The 18,835-nt window shown below is 49.5% G+C and overlaps 8 non-coding genes across 8 annotated transcripts; all 8 read left to right on the top strand.

Moving 5' to 3' along the window:
* Positions 1–5,882: 5,882 nt before the first annotated feature.
* Positions 5,883–6,027, top strand: MIR8908A-3 (microRNA mir-8908a-3). Its single transcript, NR_128898.1, has one exon. It is a non-coding gene; the product is annotated as a microRNA mir-8908a-3 (primary transcript).
* Positions 6,028–6,820: 793 nt separating this feature from the next.
* On the top strand, positions 6,821–6,963 carry MIR8908D-1 (microRNA mir-8908d-1). Its single transcript, NR_128896.1, has one exon. It is a non-coding gene; the product is annotated as a microRNA mir-8908d-1 (primary transcript).
* Positions 6,964–8,666: 1,703 nt separating this feature from the next.
* Positions 8,667–8,811, top strand: MIR8908A-2 (microRNA mir-8908a-2). The gene has a single exon (NR_128894.1). It is a non-coding gene; the product is annotated as a microRNA mir-8908a-2 (primary transcript).
* Positions 8,812–9,543: 732 nt separating this feature from the next.
* MIR8908D-3 (microRNA mir-8908d-3) lies at positions 9,544–9,666 on the top strand. Its single transcript, NR_128882.1, has one exon. It is a non-coding gene; the product is annotated as a microRNA mir-8908d-3 (primary transcript).
* Positions 9,667–11,600: 1,934 nt separating this feature from the next.
* Positions 11,601–11,745, top strand: MIR8908A-1 (microRNA mir-8908a-1). Its single transcript, NR_128890.1, has one exon. It is a non-coding gene; the product is annotated as a microRNA mir-8908a-1 (primary transcript).
* A 3,047-nt stretch (positions 11,746–14,792) lies between these two features.
* On the top strand, positions 14,793–14,937 carry MIR8908A-4 (microRNA mir-8908a-4). The gene has a single exon (NR_128899.1). It is a non-coding gene; the product is annotated as a microRNA mir-8908a-4 (primary transcript).
* An 804-nt stretch (positions 14,938–15,741) lies between these two features.
* MIR8908D-2 (microRNA mir-8908d-2) lies at positions 15,742–15,854 on the top strand. Its single transcript, NR_128881.1, has one exon. It is a non-coding gene; the product is annotated as a microRNA mir-8908d-2 (primary transcript).
* A 1,353-nt stretch (positions 15,855–17,207) lies between these two features.
* Positions 17,208–17,328, top strand: MIR8908B (microRNA mir-8908b). Its single transcript, NR_128876.1, is given in 1 exon segment — positions 17,208–17,328. It is a non-coding gene; the product is annotated as a microRNA mir-8908b (primary transcript).
* The last annotated feature ends 1,507 nt before the right edge of the window (positions 17,329–18,835 follow it).

Raw genomic sequence — 18,835 nt, 5'->3', positions numbered from 1 at the left:
ATATTTCCCAGCAAAGGAATGGAACACAGAAAGCAGCTTCTACTCCATGGGTCCTCACAATTGTACAAGTGGCAATGGTGGAGAAGCCAGGGGGATCACCCCGAGGGAGGTTTGCACGTTCCATGGCAATAGTTTAACATTTTGTCCACTTACAGGAGCATGTTTGGTTCAGTCTTCCTGCTCTGGTGGGGAAACAAAGCTACATTTTTGAGTTTGAAAGGGACTTGGCAAGATCTCTCAGGTGAGCCAACCTCTGTGAGGTACCCTACCTACCTAGAAAGGTGCTCAGCATTTAGACATTTTAGTAGCATCTGTCCCCAAAGAATAATGCTCAACGAGGACATGGTTGTAGTGACCTTCAGAATGATAATGTGTATAGACACTCTTGTGTTCCTGTGCTCTCTTGCCTTGAACTCAAGAGGGGCCCTGATTGGCACCTGCGTCTCAGATATCCTCAACTTTATTTGATAGATAGATTCCTAACAGTGTAAATATTTAGAAGATAGGGAAGATGATGATCTTTCCTAAGAGAACAAACTATAGGAACTCTCTTGTTCTCTTCGTCCACATAATCACCTGTGTGATCCTAAGCGAGTGAGGTGATCCACACCATGGAGAGGTTTGTGTATTTCAGGGAAGTGAGCTGGCATTCCTTAAATGTCATCAAAAACTGTTGAATCAAAGTCACAGTGAAGTGGTGTTGAGACTGTGGAAAGCCACTTTAGATAGTTGAATGTTGACGGGGCCAGTCATCTCCATTGATTACAGTCTGCATCGGCTGGCCTAGAAGTGAGCTGATAACACACTCTGTGTGCAGTCACTGCCTTTCTGGGGGAGCAGTGCTCCACAAGCACAACGTTCTTGATGGGCTTGGGACCAGGGAGGATGGCGGACGTGCTGTTTGCTGGTGCCCTCTGCTTGGAACTAAGGAGGGAGTGCCCTGGGAGGCATGTGGATCTCAGCCACCCTCAAGGTGATTTCTGTGTTTCATTGCAATCCGTGGGAACACCTCAGTGCAGAGAAGAGAATACTTGTGTGATGAGACCAAGATTCTGCTCCAGTGGTCCTCCAATTCATTGAGGTCCACCCAGGGTGGTGCAGGGGCTACTCCCTGAGGGGGGCAGTATGAAGCTGGGGACAGTGGATGCGCATTTTATAATTTTATGAAAATGTTGTTAGTCAATTCCTCATGATGTGTTCTGCAGGGAGAAGAAAACTTCCTTTCTCACTTTGAGGGGGACTGCTCCCCTTGGCCCCCGTGAGCCGTGCCCAACAAACACCGAGAAGAAGCTTCTTGTCTCTGGCCCTCCTCCTCCTCCACACAAATGCAGAGAAGGTGAGGGCCTTTCCCTGAGAGCAGGGTACGGCCTGAGACAGTGTGCTGGGATCATGACCAATGGTGCCAAGCTCTCGAGTGTAGCCCTCGCGGTTAGATGGAGGGAGAGCAGAATGCCCGGAAGGGGGGCATTTGGCTGGTTGTCTTTGTCGATGCCTATCTTGTAAGGTCTGCCTGTGTGGGCAGAGGAATGCTCCCTAGTCCCAGCACGTGCTAGCCTGCTGGCCCATGATAGGGCTGGAGGCACATGCGATGCTAGCTGCCCGCCTTGTGCCCAGGAGGCCGTTGTCTGCTACCTGGTTCTGACCCTAGGGACCGTCAAGATCATTTCACGTGTCCATTTTAACCCTGTGCTTTCCTTCAGCTTGGAAAAGATGAGATACTCCCTTACAGAAGAAGAAACACAGGAAGAAGCTTTTTTCTCACGGGCTCTTCATCATCACCAAGGTAAATGTGGAGCAAATGAGGTGCTCCTTATTGAGGAAAGTACAGCTGTGAGAGATCTTGGGTCGGGCCTGTGCAGGTTATGGACAAATCTGTGATAGAATCCTAAGGATACAATGGGTGGAAACATGAAGGCTGTATTTTGAGAACAGGCATTCTGGGGTGATCCTCCACCTTGAGGCCATGCTGGTTCCATGCTCTCCCCTGAAGGTGCCGATCACTTTGGCTCTGATACCAGGGCCTGTGTCGGTAGAATAACAATGAAGAGAAAACTCTTTCTGATGGCCTTCGGACCCAGGCTGGGGATGGAGAAGCATGGGTGTGTGATCTCCCTGCCATGAAGCAAGGGGGGCACAGGCACCGATCTGGAATGTAGGCCTCCTGTACTGTGTTGATTGCAGCGGCCCAGTGTTACCATGGGAACACCTACAGCTTAGACACGGTGCAGGTACTTCCTTATAGAAGAAAACACGGGAACGGGCTTTTCTCTCTGTTTTGATCACCATCTGGGTAAATACTGAGACCATGAGAAGTTCCCCAGTGAATGGATGATTACTTGTGGGTGCGTGGATCAGAATTTTCTCGGTTTATGGTACATCACAGGCAGAGTCCTCATGATGTGGTGAGTGGAGAGATGAAGATTCATTGGTTGGAGTGAGAAGGCCTGGGCATATCGTCCTCCTGAAGCCTCGTTTGTGCTGTGCCCTTCCCAGACAGGTACAGCTCATGTGGCCTGTATGTATCCTAGGTCTCTGTTGACAGACTGATGGTCAGTAAAAACTGCGTGTGTGATGGCCTTGGCACGTGATGATGATGGAGCTGAAGAGGTCCTTGAGCTTCCTGCAGTGAACTTGTAAGGTACTCTGTGGCTACCTGGACTCCGGCATTGTCACTTACGGGTGCTCATCTCTTAAAGTGTGTGTGTGTGTCTGTGTGTGTGTGTGTGTGTTTTAAGGATTTCATTTATTGACTTGAGAGAGCAAAAGAGAGAATGTTCACTTAAGCATGGGGAAGCACGGGGAGAGGGGCCGGATACAGAGAAGCAGACACCCCGCTGAGCAGGAAGTCCACCCTGGAGCTCGATCCTAGGACTGTGAGATCACGACCTGAGCCAAAGGTAGACACTTAACCATTGGGCCAGCCACGCGGCCCTGGAGTGTATGTTTTTAATGTTTGTAGAATGGCACTGAGCAAGAGCACCCTCTGCAGTGACTGTTAGACCCTATTGGCAGGTAAAATGAACGTGTCATTGAGCAACCTGTGGTGAATCCTTGAGGGCCACGTCAGCAGATTGATGTCAGTGTTTCATTTTCAAGTGTGTGAACTATTTCAGAGGAGAAGATAATGTACTTCCCAGTACGACATAGGAAAAAGCTTAATCTCTGTGGGTCTTCATCATGTAGGTGATGGGGAGAAGCTGCAGGTATTGCACTAGAAGTAAGGATGCGGGGTGGGGGGGCTGCAATGGTTCCACCCTGTGTCATGTTAGGGAAAATCTTGGGTAGTCATCATGATATGTAGTAAGGAGTGGAGAGTGACATTTGAGCGTGTGCCTTGGCCTTAGGCAGTTGTAACACCTTAAACTCAGTTGTATGCACTGCCCTTCATAGACATGCAATGCCCACTGAGGAAAAATGGAAGTTAGTGGGTAATGAGTTGGAAGTATTTTCTTTTCAGGAACCACTTGCGTTACATCCATCCTGATATAATTCGTGGTGAGTTGTAAGCTACTTTTGAGAGTCCGAGTGCATCTTGGCAGGTACCGCATATCCAGCATGTTCTATTTACAATACCTTTTCCAGAAAGTTCTGGATCACTTACAGCCTATTTTCATTTGGTGCCTCTCGGGGTAGAGTGATACTCAACTAAAACAATGTTTGTGGTGGCCTTGGAAGATCATAAATATTGGAGCTGGAGGGCTTATTGAACTGCCTACATTGAAATGAGAATGTTCCTGGCAGGGACTAGTGTCTTAGCCAGTTTGCAGATGATTTATTTGTCCATTTCTAGGGAAATGAATGCCTGGTGAAGAGGAGACACAGATACTTTGCAGTAGAACAGAGGAGGGACAGAAGTTTGTGCCAATGGGTCTTGTAAGTCCTCCAGGATAACATAGAGCAAGTGTGGGTACCAGCTGAGTGAAGTATGCGTGGGTCAGAGATGCGGGTAGGCATTTTCTCTGAGTATGGAAACCTTCTCAGTGGGGACATGGGGATCCAGTGGGCTTTTACCTGTATTGTCTGGCAACCATTTGCATCTGCTCTCAGGAACCAGTGGTTCTAGTGGTCTATTTCAAGGAATGAGAAATCTTCTTGAGAATAAAAATCTTTTCTTTTTAAAAAATCTTTTCTAATAAAAGAAGAGGCAGAAAATGTATGTATTCTCTCTGGGCCCTCTTAATTCTCTAAGTCAAGGAAGATCGATGACAGTATCCTCCCTGAGAGAAGTTGGTGAAGTGTAGGGCGGGGTAACTGCACTGTGCCAGCATAAGGAACAAATTTTGGTAAAGTTATTTTTAAAAGATTTATTTAGTTGAGAGATAGACCGAGAGTTCAAGCAGGCAGAGGTTCAAAAGGACAGGGAGAAGCAGACTCCTCCCTGAGCAGGGAGCCCAACATGGGGCTCAATCCAAGGACCCTGGGGTCCTGACCTGAGCCGAAAGCAGATGCTTCACCGACTCAACCTCCCAGGCACCCCAGCCTTTTGTAAAGTCTTAATGACGTTGCAAGGAAAGAGAAGAAAGCTATATTTGAGAAGGCTGGAGGTTCTGGGAATGCCGTCGACACTAAAGCCAGGATGTGTGGTGCCCTAATCAGAAAGGTGCTAGTCAGTTTGGCTGAGGGTCATTGGGACCTCTCTGGATAGAGTAATGCTCAGCAGCACTGCTGGTGGCCATCAGAATAATGCAGGGAATCGAGATTGTTCAGTTTTTGAGCTGTATGCCTTGAGCTCATTTGTCTTGGTAGCCACCTGAACCTCTGGAATGCCCGAAATGCATTCAGTGCTATCTTCTCGTGAACATCTACAGATTAGTTTTTTTAAAAAAAGGATGAGAAAAAAAACTTGTTCTGTGCAGATCTTGCTACTCTTTCAGGAAAAGGTTGAATAGTTGAGGGAATCACTATTGTGGAAGGTATTTTTTTAAGTTTTTGGATTTTTCTTAAAAATATTTGATTTATTCATGAGAGAGAGGTAGGAGCAGAAGGAGAAATAAATTCACTGCTAGCAGGGACCCTGACTCAGGATTCATTCCCAGGACCTTCGAATCATGACCGGAGCTGAAGGCAGACACTTAACCAACTGAGCCATGCAGGTGCTCCAAAGATTTGGCTTTTTCTTAAAAGATTTTATTTATTTATTCATGAGAGAGACAGAGAGGCAGAGCCATAACCAGAGGGAGACACAGGCTCCATGCAGGAATCCTGATGTGGGACTTGACTCTGAGACTCCCAGATCAAGCCCTGAGCCAAAGGCAGATGTTCTGCTGAGCCACCCAGGCAGCCCAGATTTTGCTTTTTAGGAGCTTCTAAGAACATGAATACCTACTTTTGAGCAGATGATGATACGTCCTAATGGAAGAGCAAAATACAGGAAGGAACTCCTTCCCTCAGGGCCTTGTTAATCATCTAGGTGAAAATTAGTGAAGGGAAAAGATTCTGTATTGAGCAAGATGCAAATTAGACGCTATTATGTTGGCATTTTCTTTTTCTTTATTTAATAAAATAATTTTTACTGGTGTTCAATTTACCAACATACAGAATAACACCCAGTGCAAATCCCGTCAAGTGTCCCCCTCAGTGCCCGTCACCCACTCACCCCCACCCCCCGCCCTCCTCCCCTTCCACCACCCCCAGTTCGTTTCCCAGAGTTAGGAGTCTTTATGTTCTGTCTCCCTTTCTGATATTTCCCACACATTTCTTCTCCCTTCCCCTATATTCCCTTTCACTATTATTTATATTCCCCAAATGAATGAGAACATACAATGTTTGTCCTTCTCCGATTGACTTACTTTATGTTGGCATTTTCAAGGAATAGGAGAAGTCATGGACGAGTCATCAATGTGGTGGGGGTGAAATGAGTGGGACACGGGAGAGTAAACAGGCCCTGAACAATATCCGTCTTCCCGCGTAACGTGTGTAGTGCTCTGCTGAGGAAGGTGCTCATTGCATTCATTCATAAGAGTAATTAGGACCTCCCTGAGCGGAGTAATGCTCACCTGAAGTACGTCTGCGGTGTCTTCTGGAGCGGTGACGGGGATAGAGGTATATGTGTCCTTGCACTCCCTGCGGGGAACACGGGAGGGCCCTGGCAGGTAAGTCTGTGAGGGCTCAGGGATCATGGAGAAGTCAGAGGTCCATTCCCATCATTGACATAAAGAAACACAAAGACTCTTGTATGGACACAAGCCTTGTTGATCCTGGGTCACCCTCCATAGCAGGGCTCCCCTACCCCTAGAGTGTGTGAGTGGATCCTCCCAGAGGGAACAGTGCATATTGGAAGTGATTGATACTTAGAATGAGCGGACAGTAATGGGCAAAGTCATCCTGAGGAAGGGAAGAGGGAGAAGCAAGGTACATTTGAGGGGGCAGGGGGAACGGATGGCCCCCCACCCGAGTTAGACTGTGGGCCGCTCCCTGGCCATAACGGTGCCGATCTGGGAGCCTGAGTGCTGTGGGTGCTTGTCTGGGTATAGCGATGCTCTACAAGAATGTCAGGGCGGCCTTCAGAGACTCTGTGGTCCCCAGGGTGCCCGCCTTGCACAGAGGAGTTCTCGGCACTGCCAGATATGTTACAGTCAGGGAGAGCTCAGTGTTGAGTTCATACTGGGGCACATAATGATGCTTGTAGGGGAAGAAGAGGACACAGGGACAGGGTGCTGCTGTCAGGCCCCCTCTTGTCTCAGTAAACAGGGCAGGGAGTGGGGTCCCCCTGGAGGACAGGCCCGCAGCATGTGGCAGGAGTCCGGGCATGTCTAGTGACACTGCTCACGCTGTGCTGGGGAGGGAGAAGGAAACTTGGACTTTGTTGAGTTGCCAAGTGCTGGCCAGATCCTCTCCTGCGGGCCACGCTGAGTTTAGGGCCCTACCCAGAAAGGTGCTGATGAGGCAGGATACAGATTATTAGCGCCTGACTGAGTGGGGTCCCAATCAGTAACAGAACTGCCCGTGGCGTCCTTCAGCTCAGTGGTGGAGGTGATGGGAGTCCTTCTGTCCTCGACGTTCTATACTTAAAGCCAGCAGCCCATGCCTATTGGCAGCTACCCAGGCCAGATCTCAGGTCGCATTAAAATGACGTTTCTTAGGATATGTGGGTTGATGAGTCAGTTATAATTCTGCCTCTGGTTCGGGTCAGGATCCTGGGGTCCTGGGATGGAGGGCCATATGGGGATCCCTGCTCAGTGCGGCACCGACTTCCCCTTCCCACTCTGCCCCCTCCCTGCTCCTGTGTGCCCTCTCCTGCTCACTCACTCTCTCCAATACAGAAAATCTTTAAAGATTTTTTTAAATTGATTTTACGTAATCATTAGAAATACACACAGAGAGGCAGAGAAACACAGAGAGAGGGAGAAGCAGGCTCCTCACATGCCGCCCGATGTGAGATTCGATCCCAGAACCAGGATCACGCCCTGAGTCGAAGGCAGACACTCAACAACTGAGACACCCAGGACACCCAATCTGAGGCTTGAACTTACATGTAGGCCATCAAGAGTCCCCTATTAACTGGACCAGCCAGCTACACCACCTGGGAGCAGTTTTTGAGTTGAAGGGAAGCAGGTTGGGATGGTCTTTTGCTATTGAGAAATAATTGGGTAAAGTCCTCACGCTGTGGGGGACAGAGGGGGAAAAATCTTTTCATTTTTTCTTTTTTTTAAAGCCTTTTGTTTCTGAGTCAAGGCAGGAGTAGCCAGTTTTTTTTGCTGTAGCAGTCCTCTCACAGGTGACCCACCTCCCAAGAACAGTGCTCCTGACACTTATGTCTTGCCTCTTAGTACCTGTTTTAGTAGGGCAACATTTACCACCACCACCTTTGTGGCCTTCAGTCCCATGATGCAGATAGAAATGCATATGTCCTTGAACTGAGTACTTTGACCACAGGAGGGACTTTGGTGCAGGCTGGCTCTGATCGCACGCCTTTTCAGCAGGATTTCAATGTTTTAACACTGTGAACAAAAAGGTTAAGTATACTTTCTTCCAGAAGAAGAGACACAGGAACAATCTTAATCACTGTGTCCTTAACATCATTTAAGGAAGGGGATGCTTAGTGAGTGACATTTGATATTCAGCTTGCAGCCTGTAACCATTGTCTGTGGTTATGAGGCCGTCTTGGGGACAGTCTCATTATGATGCCTGAAGCTGTAGACAGTGTAGATGCAAGTTGCACTTGAGAATGTAAAGGTGTCTGGGCATGTCCTCCAACTGAAAGAAAGGTATGTGTCGTGCCCCATGCAGAAGGGTGTCCATCAAATAACTGTAGTTGATTCATTGTGAGTGCAGGGATACAACACAGGGAGTTTGGTGGCATCTGTCATTGCACTGATACTGTTTGATTCATGTGGTTCTGGAGTTGCCTGCCTTGATCACATGAGAGCCCTGCCAGTCACCTGGATCCTAGGCATCCTCAAAGTGCTCTAAGTAGCGTGATCTAAGAACACGAATACCTACTGATGAAGATATGTCCTAATGGAAGAGCAAAACACAGGAAGGAACTCTGTCCCTCAGGGCCTTCTTAATCATCCAGGTGAAAATTAGCGAAGGAAAAAGATTCTGTATTGAGCAAGATGCAAATTAGACGATATTATGTTGGCATTTTGAAGGAATAGAAGTCATGGACGAGTCATCACAAGGTGGTGGGGGTGAGATGAGTGGGACACGGGAGAGTAAACAGGCCCTGGACAACATCCGTCTTCCCGCGTAACGTGTGTAGTGCTCTGCTGAGGAAGGTGCTGGTTGCATTCATTCATAAGAGTAATTAGGACCTCCCTGAGCGGAGTAATGCTCACCTGAAGGACGTCTGCAGTGTCATCCGGAGCGGTGACGGGGATAGAGGTGTATGTGTCCTTGCACTCCCTGCCGGGAACACGGGAGGGCCCTGGCAGGTTACTCTGTGAGGTCTCGGGCATCGTGGAGATGTCAGCGGTCCATTCCCATCGTTGACATAAAGAAACACAAAGACTCTTGTATGGACACAAACCTTGTTGATCCTGGGTCACCCTCCATAAGTGATTGATACTTAGGATCAGTAGACATTAATCCTAATCCTGTTGAGAGGAAGAGGGGGGAGGAAGGTAGATTAGCAGGGGCAGGGGGAACAGTTGGGGTCTACCCCCCACTGCCGTGAGTTAGACTGTGGGCCGCTCCCTGGCCAGAACTGTGCCAGTCTGGGAGCTTGTGTGCCATGGGTGCCAGTCTGGGGAGAAAGATGCTCTATAAGAATGTCGGGGGCCTTTGGAGCTGCAGTGGTCCCCGGGTTGCCTGCCTTGCACCGTGAGCTCCCGGCACCCAGGGATCTGTTACCATCAGGGAGAGCTCATTGTTGGGTTTGTACGGGGGCAGATAATGATGCTTGTAGGGGAAGAAAAGGACACGGCGACAGGTGCTGCTGTCAGGCTGCCTCTTGTCTCAGGACAGGGAGAGGGGGGCCTCTGGAGGACAGGTCCGCCGCATGTGGCAGGAGTCCGGGGGTGTCTAGTGACACTGCTCATGCTGTGCCGGGGAGGGAGAAGGAAACTTGGAATTTGCTGAGTTGCCGGGTGCTGGCCAGACCCTCCTCTGCAGGCCACGCTGAGTTTGGGGCCCTACCCAGAAAGGTGCTGATAAGGCAGGATACAGATTATTAGCGCCTGACTGAGTGGGGTCCCGATCAGTAATATAACTACCTGTGGCGACCTTCAGCTCAGTTTTGGAGGTGGTGAGAGTCCTTCTGTCCTCGATGTTCTGTACTTAAAGCCATCAGCCTATTGGCAGCTACCCAGGCCAGATCTCAGATCGCATTAAAACAGTGTTTCTTAGGATATATGGGTTGATGAGTCGGTTAAAATTCTGCCTCTGGCTCGGGTCAGGATCCTGGGGTCCTGGGATGGAGGGCCACATTGGGATCCCTGCTCAGTGCGGCACCGACTTCCCCCTTCCCACTCTGCCCCCTCCCTGCTTCTGTGTGCCCTCTCCTGCTCACTCCCTCTCTGAAATATAGGAAATCTTTAAAGATTTTTTAATTTTTATTTATTTATTTATTTTTAATTTTTATTTTTATTTATGATAGTCACACAGAGAGAGAGAGAGGCAGAGACATAGGCAGATGGAGAAGCAGGCTCCATGCACCGGGAGCCCGACGTGGGATTCGATCCCGGGTCTCCAGGTTCGCACCCTGGGCCAAAGGCAGGCGCCAAACTGCTGCGCCACTCATGGATCCCGAAAGATTTTTTTAAATAGATTTTACGTATTCATTAGAAATACACAGAGTCAGAGAAATACACAGAGATAGGGTGAAGCAGGCTCGTCACAAGACAACCAATTGCTGGACTTGATTCCAGAATCAGGATCACGCCCTGAGCCGAGGGCAGATACTCAACTGCCTAGACACACAAGTGCCCCAGATTTTGCTCTTAAAGGGCTTCTACACCCAATCTGAGGCTTGAATTTCGACCTAGGCCATCAAGAGTCCTGTGCCCCCTCAGCTGGACCAGCCAGCTGCACCACCTGGGAGCAGTTTTTGAGTTGAAGGGAAGCAGGTTGGGATGGTTTTAGCTTGGGAAATAATTGTGTAATGTCTTCATGCTTTCAGAGAGAGAACGGGGAAAAACCCTTTGTTTCTGAGTCAAGGCAGGAGAGGCCCATTTTCTTGCTTAGCAGTCCTCATACAGGTGACCCACCTCCCAAGAACAGTGCTCTTGACACTTATATCTTGCCTCTTAGTACCTGTTTTAGTAGGGCAACATTTACCACCACCACCTTTGTGGCCTTTAGTCCCATGATGCAGATAGAACTGCATATGTCCTTGAACTGAGTACTTTGACCACAGGAGGGACTTTGGTGCAGGCTGGCTCTGATCCCACGCCTTTTCAGCAGGATTTCAGTGTTTTAACGCTGTGAACAAAAAGGTTAAGTATTCGTTCTTCCAGAAGAAGAGACACAGGAACAATCTTAGTCACTGTGTCCTTAACATTATTTAAGGAAGGGGATGCCTAGTGAGTGACATTTGATGTTCAGCTTGCAGCCTGTAACCATTGTGGTTATGAGACTGTCCTGGGGACAGTCTCATTATGATGCCTGAAGCTGTAGACAGTGTAGATGCAAGTTGCACTTGAGAATGTAAAGGTGTCTGGGCATGTCCTCCAACTGAAAGAAAGGTATGTGTCGTGCCCCATGCAGAAGGGTGTCCATCAAATAACTGTGTAGTTGATTCATTGTGAGTGCGGGGATACAACACATGGAGTTTGGTGGCATCTGTCATTGCACTGATACTGTTTGATGCATGTGGTTCTGGAGTTGCCTGCCTTGATCACATGAGAGCCCTGCCAGTCACCTGGATCCTAGGCATCTTTAATATACTCTAAGTAGCCTGACCTAAGAACACCAATACCTACAGATTTGAGGAGATGAGGATATGTCCTAATGGAGGAGCAAAACACAGGAAGGAACCCCCCATCAGGGCCTTCTTTAATCATCCAGGTGAAAATTAGCAAAGGGAAAAGATTCTGTATTGAAGTAAGATGCAAATTAGACGATATTATGTTGGCTTTTTCAAGGAACAGGAGAAGTCATGGACGAGTCCTCACAACATGGTGGGGGTGAGATGAGTGGGACACGGGAAAGTAAACGGGCCCTGAACAACATCCGTCTTCCCGGGTGATGTGTGCAGTGCTCTGCTGAGGAAGGTGCTCATTGCATTCATTCATAAGAGTAATTAGGACCTCCCTGAGCGGAGTAATGCTCACCTGAAGGACGTCTGCGTTGTCTTACGGAGCGGTGACGGGGATAGAGGTGTATGTGTCCTTGCACTCCCTGCCGGGAACACTGGAGGGCCCTGGCAGGTAACTCTGTGAGGTCTCAGGCATCATGGAGATGTCAGTGATCCATCCCATCGTTGACATAAACACAAAGACTCTTGTATGGACATAAACCTTGTTGATCTTGGGTCACCCTCCATAGCAGTGCTTCCCTACCCCTAGAGTGTGTGAGTAGATCCTGTCAGAGGGAGCAGTGCCCGTTGGAAGTGATTGATACCTTGGATCAGGGGACAGTAATGGACACACTCATCCCGATGAGGGGAAGGAGGAGGAGCAAGGTAGATTTGAGGGGGCAGGGGCAACTGTTGGGCCCTCCCCCTCCCACCCTGAGATAGACTGTGGATCTTTCCCTAGCCAGAATGGTGCCGATATGGGAGCCTGAGTGCTCTGGGTGCCTCCCTGGGTAGTGCGATGCTCTACCAGAATGTCGGGGTGGCCTTTGGAGACGCAGTGGTCCCCGGGGTGCCCGCCTTGAACGGAGGAACTCCAGGCACCCCTGGATCTGTTACCATCAGGGAGAGCTCATTGTTGCATTCTTACTCCGGCAGATAATGATGCTTGTAGGGGAAGAAGAGGACACGGGGATAGGGTGCTCCTGTCAGGTCGCCTCTTGTCTCAGTAAACAGGACAGGGAGTGGGGCCCCCTGGAGGACAGGCCATCAGCATGTGGCAGTAGTCCAGGCGCCTCTAGTGACACTGCTCATGCTGTGCCGGGGAGGGAGAAGGAAACTTGGAATTTGCTGAGTTGCCGGGTCTGGCCAGACCCTCTCCTGCAGGCCACGCTGAGTTTGGAGCCCTACCCAGAAAGGTGCTGATGAGGGGCAGGATGTGGATTATTAGCGCCTGAGTGGGGGTCCCAATCAGTAACATAACTACCCGTGGCGACCTTCAGCTCAGTGGTGGAGGTGGTAGGAGTCCTGTGCCCGAGTTCTGAACTTAAAGCCATCAGCCTATTGGCAGCCACCCAGGCCAGATCTCAGATCGCATTAAAACCGTGTTTCTTAGGATATGTGGGTTGATGAGTCAGTTATAATTCTGCCTCTGGCTTGGGTCAGGATCCTGGGGCCCTGGGATGGAGGGCCGCATTGGGATCCCTGCTCAGTGCCGCCTGACTTCCCCCTTCCCACTCTGCCCACTCCCTGCTTCTGTGTGCCCTCTCCTGCTCACTCACTCTCTCAAATATAGGAAATCTTTAAAGTTTTTTTTTAATTTTTACATATTCAGGGATCCCTGGGTGGTGCAGCGGTTTGGCGCCTGCCTTTGGCCCAGATCGCGATCCTGGAGACCCGGGATCGAGTCCCACGTCGGGCTCCCAGGTGCATGGAGCCTGCTTCTCCCTCTGCCTGTGTCTCTGCCTCTCTCTCTCTCTATCATAAATAAAAAAAAAAAAAAAAATTTTCACATATTCATTAGAAATACACAGAGAGAGGCAGAGAAATACACAGAGAGAGGGAGAAGCAGGCTTCTCACAGGGGGCCCGATGTAAGACTCAATCCCAGAACCAGGATCACGCCCTGAGCCGAGGGCAGACACTCAACTGCCTAGACACCCAAGTGCCCCAGGTTTGCTTTTAAGAGGCTTCTACACCGAATTTGAGGCTTGAATTTCGACCTAGGCCATCAAGAGTCCTGTGCCCTCTCAAGTGGACCAGCCAGCTACATCACCTGGGAGCAGTTTTTGAGTTGAAGGGAAGCAGGTTGGGATGGTCTTTAGCTATTAGGAAATAATTGGGTAAAGTCTTCATGCTTTGGGGGGGAGAGAAGGGTGGGGGAAACCTTTTGTTTCTGAGTCAAGGCAGGAGTGGCCAATTTTCTTGCTGTAGTAGTCCTCTCACAAGTGACCCACCTCCCAAGAACGGTGCTCTTGACACTTATATCTTGCCTCTTAGTACCTGTTTTAGTAGGGCAACATTTACCACCACCACCTTTGTGGCCTTCAGTCCCATGATGCAGATAGAAATGCATATGTCCTTGAACTGAGTACTTTGACCACAGGAGGGACTTTGGTGCAGGCTGGCTCTGATCCCACGCCTTTTCAGCAGGATTTCAATATTTTAACACTGTGAACAAAAAGGTTAAGTATGCTTTCTTCCAGAAGAAGAGAAACAGGAACAATCTTAATCACTGTGTCCTTAACATCATTTAAGGAAGGGGATGCCTAGTGAGTGACATTTGATATTCAGCTTGCAGCCTGTAACCATTGTCTGTGGTTATGAGACCGTCTTGGGGACAGTCTCATTATGATGCCTGAAGCTGTAGACAGTGTAGATGCAAGTTGCACTTGAGAATGTAAAGGTGTCTGGGCATGTCCTCCAACTGAAAGAAAGGTATGTGTCGTGCCCCATGCAGAAGGGTGTCCATCAAATAACTGTAGTTGATTCATTGTGAGTGCGGGGATACAACACATGGAGTTTGGTGGCATCTGTCATTGCACTGATACTGTTTGATTCATGTGGTTCTGGAGTTGCCTGCCTTGATCACATGAGAGCCCTGCCAGTCACCTGGATCCTAGGCATCCTCAAAGTACTCTAAGTAGCGTGATCTAAGAACACGAATACCTACTAATGAAGATATGTCCTAATGGAAGAGCAAAACACAGGAAGGAACTCTGTCCCTCAGGGCCTTCTTTTTTTTTTTTTATTTTTTTATTTTTATTTTTTTTTATTTATTTATGATAGGCACACAGTGAGAGAGACAGGCAGAGACACAGGCAGAGGAAGAAGCAGGCTCCGTGCACCAGGAGCCCGACGTGGGATTCGATCCTGGGTCTCCAGGATCACGCCCTGGGCCAAAGGCAGGCGCCAAACCGCTGCGCCACCCAGGGATCCCCCTCAGGGCCTTCTTAATCATCCAGGTGAAAATTAGCGAAGGAAAAAGATTCTGTATTGAGCAAGATGCAAATTAGACGATATTATTTTGGCATTTTCAAGGAACAGGAGAAGTCATGGACGAGTCATCACAATGTGGTGCGGTGAGATGGGTGGGACACGGGAGAGTAAACAGGCCCTGGACAACATCCGTCTTCCCACATACTGTGTGCAGTGCTCTGCTGAGGAAGGTGCTCATTGCATTCATTTATAAGAGTAATTAGGACCTCCCTGAGCGGAGTAATGCTCACTTAAAGTACGTCTGCGGTGTCTTCCAGAGCGGTGACGGGGATAGTGGTGTATTTGTCCTTATACTCCTGCCGGGAACACTGGAGGGCCCTGACAGGTAGATCTGAGGTCTCGGGCATCGTGGAGATGTCAGCGGTCCATTCCCATCGTTGACATAAAGAAACACAAAGACTCTTGTATGGACACAAACCTTGTTGATCCTGGGTCACCCTCCATAGCATGGCTCCCCTGCCTCTAGGATGTGTGAGTGGATCCTGTCAGAGGGAGCAGTGCCCATTGGAAATGATTGAAACTTTGGATCATGGTAAGTAATGGACACACTTATGCCTTTGAGGGGAAGAGGGAGGAACAAGATAGATTTGAGGGGGCAGGGGCAACAGTTGGGGCCTCCCCGCCCACCCGAGATAGACTGTGGACCTCTCCCTAGCCAGAATGGTGCCGATATGGGAGTCTGAGTGCTGTGGGTGCCTGCCTGGGTAGTGCAATGCTCTGAGAATGTCGGGGTGGCCTTTGGAGCTGCAGTGGTCCCCAGTGTGCCCACCTTGCACGGAGGAACTCGCGGCACCCCTGGATCTGTTATCATCAGGGAGAGCTCATTGTTGCATTCCTACTGGGGCAGATAATGATGCTTGTAGGGGAAGAAGAGGACACTGGGACAGAGTGCTGCTGTCAGGCCACCTCTTGTCTCAGTAAACAGGACAGGGAGAGGGGTCCTCTGGAGGACAGGCCGGCCGCATGTGGCAGGAGTCCGGGCATGTCTAGGACACTGCTCATGCTGTGCCGGGGAGGGAGAAGGAAACTTGGAATTTGCTGAGTTGCCGGGTGCTGGCCAGACCCTCCTCTGCAGGCCACGCTGAGTTTGGGGCCCTACCCAGAAAGGTGCTGATGAGGCAGGATACAGATTATTAGCGCCTGACTGAGTGGGGTCCCAATCAGTAACAGAACTGCCCGTGGCATCCTTCAGCTCAGTGGTGGAGGTGGTGGGAGTACTTCTGTGCTCGACGTTCTGTACCTAAAGCCAGCAACCTATTGGCAGCCACCCAGGCCAGATCTCAGATCGCTTTAAAACAGTGTTTCTTAGGATATGTGGGTTGATGATCAGTTATAATTCTGCCTCTGGCTCAAATCAGGGCCGTGGGGTCCTGGGATCGATGGACGCATTGGGATCCCTGCTCAGTGCGGCACTGAGTTCCCCCTTCCCACTCTGCCCCCTCCCTGCTCCTGTGTGCTCTCTCCTGCTCACTCTCTCAAATACAGAAAATCCTTATAAAGATTTTTTAAAAAGTCCTTATATTTTCATTAGAAATACACACAGAGAGGCAGAGAAATACACAGAGAGAGGGAGAAGGAGGCTCCTCACATGGCGCCCCATGTGGGACTGGATCCCAGAACCAGCATCATGCCATGAGCCGAGGGTAGACGCTCAACCGCTGAGCCACCCAGGCATCCCACAGATGTTTTTTATTAGAGTGTAGTTGACGCATAGAATTACACTAACTTTAGGTATATGGCTTAGGTATTTATCAAATTTATCATTATGGTATGTCATAAGTGTGGTTATTATAATCTATTCCCATACATGGACATTAAATATTTTTAATATTATCTGTGTCTTAATGTTCACCGTGAACTCCTAAGGAGCTTTGCAAAAGAGAATGATTGGGACGAAGGAGGTCAGTCAATCGGAATTGTATAGATTGGAAAAAAAAAAAAGGAATTGTATAGAATTATGGGAAAATGTGAACTCTAGCTTATATGAACTTGTCGGGGAGAGAAAACAGTTCCACTTAAAAAGCGGAGTTGATTGGGTTTGTTTGTTCCTGCATCCACAGTGTGTGCAATGTCCTACCCTAAAGATGGCCATCACGTGGACTAATACATAGTGACTGCCAGCCTGGATAGAGGAACCAGTACCAACCGGTAGTCGCCTGCTGATGAAGAGAGGGCTTGAGGTACGGCAGCCTACCTTGAACACAGGCTTCTTTGTCAGCCACGTGGTCATGCTGTCAGGTACCCAGAAGATGAATTCTGTGATCCAGTCCTGACATGGTGAATGCGTTTCTGTTACAGGAAATGAAAATACTTCGTGCTAGAGGATGAGATAACGGGAATTGGCCTGTTCCCGATGGATCCTCCTCCTCCTCCTGGTAAATGGTAGAAAATGAGGGGAACCGCAGTGATGGGTATGGAAGTCAGAGGGATGTGCGTCAGACTGGTTTATGTTGGGGAGCACCTCGCAGACAGACAGCATGGCTTGGTGCAGAGAGACCTGCAAGCTGCACGAGGGAGCGGAAGAGGAACAGGGCCTGTCCGCCACGAACGATGCTGTGTGCAGTGCTTTATTCAGGGAGGTGCTAATGACGTCACCTTAGAGTGATTAGTTCCTGCCTGGATACAGGAATGCTCACAAAGAACGGCTTTTGCAGTGGCAGTAGACACGGGGATTGGCCCCGAGGTACCATTTGCCATCGAGTAGACTGCCTCGCCTCGAAGTGCGGTGGGCCCTGGCAGACGCCTGGGGGTTTCTAAGTCCTCCCCGGGATCTTCTCAGGTTTTAGTCCTATCCTGGTGAACACCTAGAAATTAGTTAACAGGAGGGTGCTTCATAAAAGGAGAGGAGAACAGAAGAAGGCCTTCCCAAGGGGCTGCTGTGTCATAGACCTCCCCCAGATGACTGTGGTCAGGCCTTCTGAGCTCCTTTGAACCCCTGGAGGTGAGAGAACGCGCAGATACCATCTGTAGAAGAGAACACAGAAACATGGAGGTTGTCTGGTTGGTTTAATCATCTGGGCGTGACCATACAGCGGGAGAAGGATCCACACTGAAGCCTGTTTTCAGGATGGAAGGTAGGAAATGGACGTCATCCCTGGGCAAGTTAAAATCCACAATATTCTCTTGGTGAGGTGGGAGAGAGCTGCAAGCTACATTTCAGAAAAAGAGGGTGACGAGGCAGGTCCTCTTCCTTGATCCAGGCTCAGTGAAGCGTTTTTCTCAAAAACGTGTTGGTCGCTTGGACTGTCGATACTAGAACACTCAGGGTGATTGACCGTGTAACAGAAACGAGTGTGCGGTGTTGTTCAGACCCCCGATGGGATTGTCGACACAAGTGTCTTTGGTTGCCTTGAGCACAGGCAGCCTTGGGAAGTACTTGTACCTCCTATCTGGTGGGTTCAAGATAATTCTAGGCGTCCCATCCCTGAGAATGTGAGCACAAACTGTTAAGAGGAAGATACTTTGTAATGGAAGAAGGCAGGAACAGGCTGTTTCTTGGGAGGCATATACGTCATTGGTGTAAATTGGAAGAGCTGCTGATCACATGTGAGTGTCTCTTGCAGTGCGGACGTGCCCACAGCAGCATTTTGTGTGATTGTGAAGCAGTCTTGTGTACCATCACCCTGGTTCTCAGGGAGGGAGAGGAATGGGATGGGCCAGCCTGCGAGTGAGCCCGGGCCTGGCGGCTGCCTGAGCACACTGGGAGTTGTGCCCCACCCAGACCGGTGCTGGTTCCAGAGACTAAGCGTAACAGCATCATTCTGGGTGTGGTAAAGCTCCACAGGACAGCGTGTGTGGTGTCCTCGGTGGCTGATGGCGTGCGGGTAAGATTCCTTGTGCTGCCTGTGTTGAACCCACAGTGTGCTGAGAACGCTCTGGGTCAGGTCTCAACGTTTCCTCAGAGAGCTTTCACTGGTCCATTCCTAAGAGTATGAATTCCCACAGATGGATAGAATGACGATCCCTCCTAGAAGAGGAGAATGCCGAAGAATCTGAGCTCTCTGAGGTCTCATAGTGTTCTCGATAAATGTTGGGGTGTCTATGCTGGCCCCGGTGAGGGAGGGAGCCTGTCGCGAGGCAGTTGTCAGCCGTTTGTGGCTGTCCTGTTGCCCATTGAGTCTGTTCTTTGTCATGTGGCCCCAGGGCTGAGAGTGCTGCTTTG

This window comes from Canis lupus, chromosome X, assembly GCF_011100685.1.
Source record: "Canis lupus familiaris isolate Mischka breed German Shepherd chromosome X, alternate assembly UU_Cfam_GSD_1.0, whole genome shotgun sequence".
NCBI lineage: Eukaryota > Metazoa > Chordata > Mammalia > Carnivora > Canidae > Canis > Canis lupus.
Note: the sequence above shows the minus strand (reverse complement) of the source record. Positions and strands in the feature narration are given on the sequence as shown.